This window comes from Nannospalax galili, unplaced genomic scaffold, assembly GCF_000622305.1.
Source record: "Nannospalax galili isolate Female #2095 unplaced genomic scaffold, S.galili_v1.0 scaffold589, whole genome shotgun sequence".
Lineage (NCBI taxonomy): Eukaryota > Metazoa > Chordata > Mammalia > Rodentia > Spalacidae > Nannospalax > Nannospalax galili.
The window spans coordinates 439,316-446,986 of NW_008360324.1; the positions used below are offsets into that span (position 1 = coordinate 439,316).

The 7,671-nt window shown below is 38.2% G+C and overlaps 1 protein-coding gene across 3 annotated transcripts in view; it reads right to left on the reverse strand.

Moving 5' to 3' along the window:
• Positions 1-319: 319 nt before the first annotated feature.
• Positions 320-7,671, reverse strand: part of Rimklb (ribosomal modification protein rimK like family member B) — a 125,374-nt gene continuing 118,022 nt past the window's right edge. Inside the window, exons 7-9 of one of the 3 annotated variants that reach the window (XR_003848175.1) lie at positions 7,321-7,530; positions 4,541-5,181; positions 320-494 (exon numbers count right to left, since the gene is read on the reverse strand). The gene's annotated coding sequence lies outside the window, so the exon portion shown is untranslated. Of the gene's footprint in view, positions 495-4,540; positions 5,182-7,320; positions 7,531-7,671 lie in introns of those variants that run through there. The other 2 variants (XR_001872251.2, XR_003848174.1) reach the window with 2 other exon arrangements.

Below are 7,671 nucleotides of genomic sequence, written 5' to 3' on the forward strand. Positions count from 1 at the left end.
TTCTAAACTATTCTTCAGAAGTTAAAATATAGCAACAATTATTCGACACAAACAGATAAAGTGTGATGAAATAAAGGGACAGGGGGCAGCCCACCCAACACCTATGGTAGTGCCTGCCCATGTGCTAAGGAGTGCTCATTTCAGAAGATATTACGGAGAGATCAAGAAATCAAGGGACTTAAGACTTTCATTTTGCAAGAAGTGAATAGTAGCAACAAACAAAAAGAGCACATTACATGGAACCTCTGCACTGAGTGAATACACACAGGATGGAGTGGGGAGAAACAAGAGCTGCAAAGAACAAGTCATGCTCTGGGCATTGCAATTCCACTCATGGTGTTTTTTATTTAGAAAACGCAGATTCCAACAGGGTCGAACTACTGCTTTGTGATTCTGTTATTTTTCCACTAAAAAAAAAAAAAAAAAAGACTCCAATCTTGTCTTCATCCATCCTATTAATGAGGTAAGCAGATCACCGGTTACTTCAAAAGAACCTGGGAGGGAAAAAAAAAAATTCACTTTAAACCACAGATTTAAAGAGTCCTTGTAATCAGGATGAGGAAAGAGAAAGAAAATGGGACAAGAAATCAACTAACATTACAAAATATTACAAACAGGCTAGACTATCAAAAACCACATCTGTTTTTTGTTATTACTAGTCTTTGTCTTAGTGATCTTAGCTAACAGAGATATACTCTGATTGTAATTTGGAAGATATTTAATGTTAGAATAAAAATTTAATGACTACAACTATTTTGTAAGAGGAAGCTTTCTTCCCAAATTTGACCTTTTCCAGATGAAATTATTCTAAATCTCTGGGATTATAGTCACCTCATAGATGAGGAGTCATTGGTTCAATTTATAGGCCCATAATACTGTCAACTTAAGATACTGCCAACAAGCTGGGTAGTATGGGGCATCTGTAATTTCAGCACTTGAAAGGCTATGGTAGGAGACTGCCTTGCACTCTAGGCCTCCCTGGGCTACATTATGACCAGGCTAGTCAGGGCTCCAGAGCAAGACCATGTCTTGCAAAACCAAAGATACTGCTAGTACACAGCAGTGCAGCTTACAGGGCTTAAAATTTTTTTAATTCATTTTTATTTTATGTGTATGGGTGTTTTGCCTGCATGTACATAAATGTACTCATGTACATTTACCATGTAATGCTTATGGAGGCCAGAAAAGGGCATTGGATCCTTTGGAAATGGTGTTATGGATGGTTGCTAACCACCATTTGGTGCTGGGAAGAGAACCCAGGCCCTCTGCTAGAAGAGCCAATACTCTTAGTTACTGAGCCACAGCTGGAAGTTTTGTTTTTTTTCTTTTCTTTCCCACAGATTATCACTTATTTTAGGTAGATTATCTAGTTAAGTATATTTATCCAGTTATTAATTTAAGCTGCCTAATACAAATAATATTTTACAAAGCTCCATCCAATCAGAGGCACTAAATGTTCATGATAATTTAACTGGAATCAGATAAGCATCTGTTGTATTATTTCTTTTTTAAAAAAAGCTAATTTATTGAGAATTTCATACGTGCATATAAGGTGTTTTGATCAAATCCATGCCCACTCCCTCCTCTCTAATTCCTCCCCATCACTTTTTTCTGATAACTTCATGTACTCTTTCTTCTTTTATTTTTTTTTTATGGGGCTTTTTGCTACTCTAACATTCCCTTCTCTGAAGGGGTAACCCTAAAATCTTTAAGGATTAGATAAAAGTTCCCAAACACTTCCTACATTTTGGGCCTTTGGAATGGAGTATGTTACTAAGAGGCCCAAGGACATTATGACTTTTAGCCAAGAAACTGGCTACTTTTCTTTGGGGTCTTTTTATACTAACTGCCTAGCCAATTCCTACCTCCTATTCTAATCACACCATCCTCTGAAGAGGTTACCCAACTTGTGGATAGGGAATCGGGGTGCAGACTGCTCTGGCTTCTTTCATGCTAAACAGGGACACAGGGTGAGGCAATTTGGGGTACCACTTCAGTGGGTCTATCTAAAAGACTCCCAAGTTGCATAACTCTTATCACCATATGGTGGCAAGATCCGGGGGCTCTCAGGCAATCCCCTGTGTTCTGAGTACCTATGCCAAGGGAGTCCAGAACTGCCAGTCTGCTGAGATCACAGCCACTACACCAATGGAGGTTGGAACCTACCCTCTCAGGCTTTCTGCTAGGATCTCAGCCTTAGCCTACCAAAGCCACGTCTGCCCTGTGCTGTAATATTTCTTAGCAATGCTATTATTGATAAATGTGTTCGTTTTAGTCAGAAAGACTGTACCAATAGGAAGAAACTAAGAAAGAGTAAATTTCTTTTTTTTTTTTTTTTTGAGACAGGGTCTCCCTGTAGCCCCAGCTGGCCTTGAACACACAGAGATCTGCCTATCTCTGCCTCCCCAGCGCTGGGATTAAAGGCATGCATCACTATGCATGCATCTTATATGTCAAGCAAAATAAAACTGTTGTATAAGGACCAAACAAAATTCAACTTCTCTTATTCTAGTGTTCAAGGCTAAAATTTTCAAAATTATTTTATGGACAATAAATTTTATTTCTGATTAAGATCCACATGGGTCAAAATTTCAGCTAGAAGGAAATTAACATTTCTAGCCGAAATTCTTGACCAGGACAAAGTTGCTTTAAGGCAGTGGAGTATATTTTAGCATTAGGACAATTTTTAAAATACAAGGTGATGTCTTTTATATGGTTTACATAACAAAATTCACTGCTGATTTAGACAATCAGTTACTTCACTATTTTGTTATGTTTCTATTGGCTCCAAGAAAATGGGACAATTGCCTAACTGTTCACTTGTTCTTCTGTAAGCCTAAAAAATCTGCAAGAAACAAAAAAGAACTTCAGAGTATAAAGTTTATCTCTGCTACAGACTGACTCATTTACCCAAACAGGAATAGAAAGTAGGTGAAGGAGAGGCACATGGTTAATAGTGCTAGATCTAATGATTCTGTTCTCCCTTGGACAGAAATTTCAGAGAACATATAGGCCTTTTTGCATCTTGTTTTAATAATGGTTATCTTTTCAATATCCAATGGGTATACTCAAAGTAATGTTTAAAGTAAGTTAGAAGTATAAGTACAGGCAAAATATGAAAGCAATGATATATGCAAACTGTCTAAAGTGGTCACTTATAGCTAACCTAAACAAGCTTTCTGAGAAAACTGCCTATACCTACATTACCATAGCTCACACTGCAGAGTATATGTCCAGTAATGAGACATTTTGTTTTGTTTTCCTGATTTTTGAAGCCTCAGCTGGGCTGGAAATCTCTATGTAGACCAAGTCTCAAGAGATCTGCCTGCCTGTGTCTCCCAAGTGCTGGGATTAAAGGTGTGTGCCACCATGACCAGCAAGAGCAGCACATTTTGAAGCAAGAATGGTGTAATGTCAGGAACACAGCACTGAAAAGTAGGAAAGCTGGACTTTGGTCATGGCTCTGTGATTTTAGCCAAGACTTTTTTGTTAAAACTTATTATTACTGAGTGTATGTGTATAAATCAATGAACAACTCCCAGGTGGGTTCGGCTCTCTTCCACCAAGGGCTTTGGAAAAATCAAACTCAGGTTGGTCTGGACTCATTCTCTTATCCCAAAATAACCTATGTAGACTAGGTCAGCTGGGGATACAGGGAGGCCCTGCCCCAAAAAGACCAAAAAAGAAAAAGCAATGTTTATGTCCAGGCAGTTTTGGACAGAGAGAATTCGAATAGAAGGGAGGGGCAGGGAAGAAGGCATACACTTTTGCTTTAAACCTTAGGAAAAAAGAGGAAAGCTTGGTGTGGTAGTACACTCCTTTTAAATCAACACTCTGGAGGCAGAGGCAAGCAGATCTCCGAGTTCCAGGCCATCCAGGGTTATATAGTGAGACCCTGTCTTGAACAACAATAAAAGCCCCAAATAAACAATGACAACAACAAAAAGTAGGCAACAATGGGTTAAGTAAAAAAAAAAAACCTTGAAGAGGGCAGGAGGAGGGAATTGCGAGGGAGTGGAAGACAGGAAAGGAAAGAGGTAGAGAAAATAAATATAAAGGGAGGTGGGAAGGGCAAAAAAGTAGATTCAACACAGGGACATGTGAGCAAGGATAAGAACTGATGGGCATGCACAGTACCAAGGAAACCTGCTTAGACCAGAAAAGAGACAGCCAACAAAAGAACAGATCTTATTGCTCTTGTAATTTTTTTTCAAACTACATTCTAACTAACCCTCCAGCACGCCTCCTAGAAGGGGGCAGTCTTAATTTCATCAAGTGGGCACTAATGTACAATTTAGAAAAATCTAATTTTTATGCATTCATCACTAAAGGTTGTATATGTCAATGGCTGGGTGTTTAAAAGAAGAAACTTGCATAGTGCAAGTTACTTTTTGAAGTAAAGGGTGATAATACACTGGTCAGATCAGATTCAACCTTAAAACAGAACTAGAGAAATAATGGCTACATACATAGTGCACTGAAGTGTCATTTACATAACATTGGTATCAGGCTGAAAACACTTTTGGTTGGGAATACTTACCATTCATAGAAAGCCATCCAGTCCCAAGGTTCATGTTTGCCCTTCTTGCTTCACTTGGTATGTTACATGCTAGTTCTCCTGTGCAGATTTTATGCCGGGAGCCGTCAACTGAAGATTCCTTTCTCTGCTGCCACCTACCAGTTTATGTCTCTGCTGCAGCAGAAGGGCATATAGAAAAGGTTCCTGCTCAGTATTCAAATTAAACAGAAAGGTAACTTCATATTTTAACATATGCACCAACAGTTTCCTATCTCTCCTAGATCGTCCCTCCTTAATAATCAGGAAAAAACCCAAACACAGAAAATCAAACAATGTATGATCAGTGTTCATGCTAAGCTAGGAGAATTAAAAATAGAATGAAGGTGGAAAGACTTAGACAATCAGCAAATGCTATCTCAAGGAACCACTATTTTCATCCCTATAATCTATAAATACATAATTTACAATTCTAACTAGGTAGTCTACAACTCCTGAAAATTTCAAATCCAGACTACCCAAAAAACTGTGCAAAATACATCAACACAAGTTTTTTAAAGTAATTCTAAAAACTAAGGGTGTTAGGTGCTTTACCTGCTTGAGTTTTCAATGTTCTGGGACTGCTTATTGCTCTGAATACATTAAAGCACGAACACATACGCCACCTACATTTAAAATAGGGTAGCATTTGTATGCCCATATAAGCATTGGGAATTGTTTTTTGCAAGAGTTAATATTAAGTCCCTTAGAAAGGACTAACCATGAATTTACATTTCCTTACACTATATACATAAATAGAAAAACAGGGCATGGGTGCAGACAAATTATGTTTGAGATTCGGGGATTAACAACAGCACAAATATTCTCTGCTTTTCAGAATCTAAGATTCTTGTCTATTCCCACTCTTTGTCATTGGGACCTACATCTGCAATGTATTTGATATTAAACATGAGGAACTCTAACCAGTAACAAACTAGTAAAAATAGAGTTTTATTTCTTTCCACCCACCCACCACCTTCACCCCAAATTAAATATTATGTACAATTTGCCAACTTAAAAAAAAACAAACAAACAAGAAATAAAACAAACACTGACATAAGCACCAAAAGCTAACCAACAGCAGCACTGCAATGCCATTGTGAACTTTCTCATTCCTTCCCCCATCTCAAGCCCCACCCTTTTGACCTCTGTATATGGGATGAGCCTGAGCAGGAGAAGTTGGTGATGTCAGGACTGCGCCGTTCCCACGGATGCTCCTAGAGGCCTGCTGTGCTTCTGGGAACTGAGGCACAGGGATGTCTGTCTGACTGAAACCTAAAACAACAACAGTTCACCCCACCCCTCATGTTCCCAAAACCCCAAATGGCAGCCAGGTATATATACTATATAAGGTCATCTAACAAATTTGAGTACGGTAAGATCTATAAACAAGACTCCTTACAAATCAGCAGTATTTAATGGGGGGGGGGGCACCAGATGGAGGCTGTTAAAACTCTCCACACCCTATGCAGTCCAAACACCCAAATGGTAGCCATTCTCATCAGCAAGAGAACAAGATTCTCTTGAAGTCTTTTTTAGAACCTCATAAATTCCTGCAGGAGTTGAGATTTCTGTACAAGTAAATTTTAGTACAGTCCAACAGGTAATTATCTTAAGATGCTTAGGAGAATGACTGTCCCTAGCTCATGAGCCAACTGAAACACAGATTAGCCTAACAGTGATTTACTACATGCCTCTTCTTGGGCTGTAGAAAGAGCACTTAGGACCAAGATTTCTTCTTCACTAATTAGTGATTTGTTAGATGTATATATAACCTCTTTGGGTACAACATTATAAACTACAGGATAAAGGTATGGAAAAACATATATAGAAAAGGTCCTGGCAACTGTCTCTGAAATTCTGCTTACTAGAAAGAGATTAGTGCCCCAAATATAAAATACAGAAGGGCTAACTCTCAGAGCTAAAACCTTAGAAAGGACATGAAAGAGAAGGAAAGAGTATGTGGAGTAAAATGGATGGCCTACTGGCAGACTATCACACTGGCCAGGCTGCAATCCTATTCAGTGGCTCACTGTTTCACGACGCTGGCTAAGCAACTTAACCAGGCTGTGCTTCAGAAACATTCCCTGTCTGTTCAAGTCTACAAAATTTGTATGCTTTTAAAAAATTATAATCTCAAACTGTTCATTTTGATTTCTTTGTTAGAACTGATGTGTCAGAAATGCTACACGGATTACTTCTGCTATTACTCTGCTCCTAAGATAACTAAAATGATGTGACAAAAAGAGAAACACTAGGTTAACTCAATACTACAGTGCATTTTTTTAAAAACCACACATATAACCTAGAACCTAATTTTACCTTTACACAACTCTAGTTTTCCATACCTGTCAACTCCTAATTGATGTCTTTAAACTGTGAGCTCACTGTGTATTCGGAACACCAACCCCTGAAAAAGCTTAAGCCAGAGTAGCACAATGGAAGAAACAAACAAACCCAAAGCAAAAACAAAGCCAAAAAGTCACACTCTGAAAAACATATATGCAAGGAATGGAGTTATCTAAACAAAACCCCCGAAGTCCTGGGTTCATCCCAATCAATTCAAACTTTACCCCCAAAATCTCTTTAAATAAATTACTTCCTAGCTACATTTATGCATTATCTGTTTTTTTTTTTTTTAAATAAAAGGTATGATAAACCCATGGTTGCCTTTAAAGTGCTTAAAGAAAGGAAACTTAAAATAAAATAAATAAATAAAAAAGGTAAACAGTTAGTCTTGGATGGGAAGAAAGGAGTCAAATTACCTGCAAGCAGGCTGGGCTGTGCCGGTCCAAGCCGCTGCATTTAGCATTCATTACACAGCTGCATTATTGGGGGAAGGGGAGTTTAGAAGGGCACAGACCCCAAAGTTCTCATAACTTCTCACTCATCATCAGGAAGGGGGAAGAAGGAAAGTTTTTTCTCTGGGCATTTTTTTGTTTGTTTGTATTTGTATATTTTGGCTCCTGAAAAGGCTGGCAAAGAACAGTAACAGTGCAAACAATTAGAATATTTCTTCAAAAACAGTTTTTAAAATGTAAAACATTAAGGAATTTTAACAAACCAAACTTCTGTTAACATAGAAAAATTTTTCACTAGAGTTAGGCTTTCTTTAT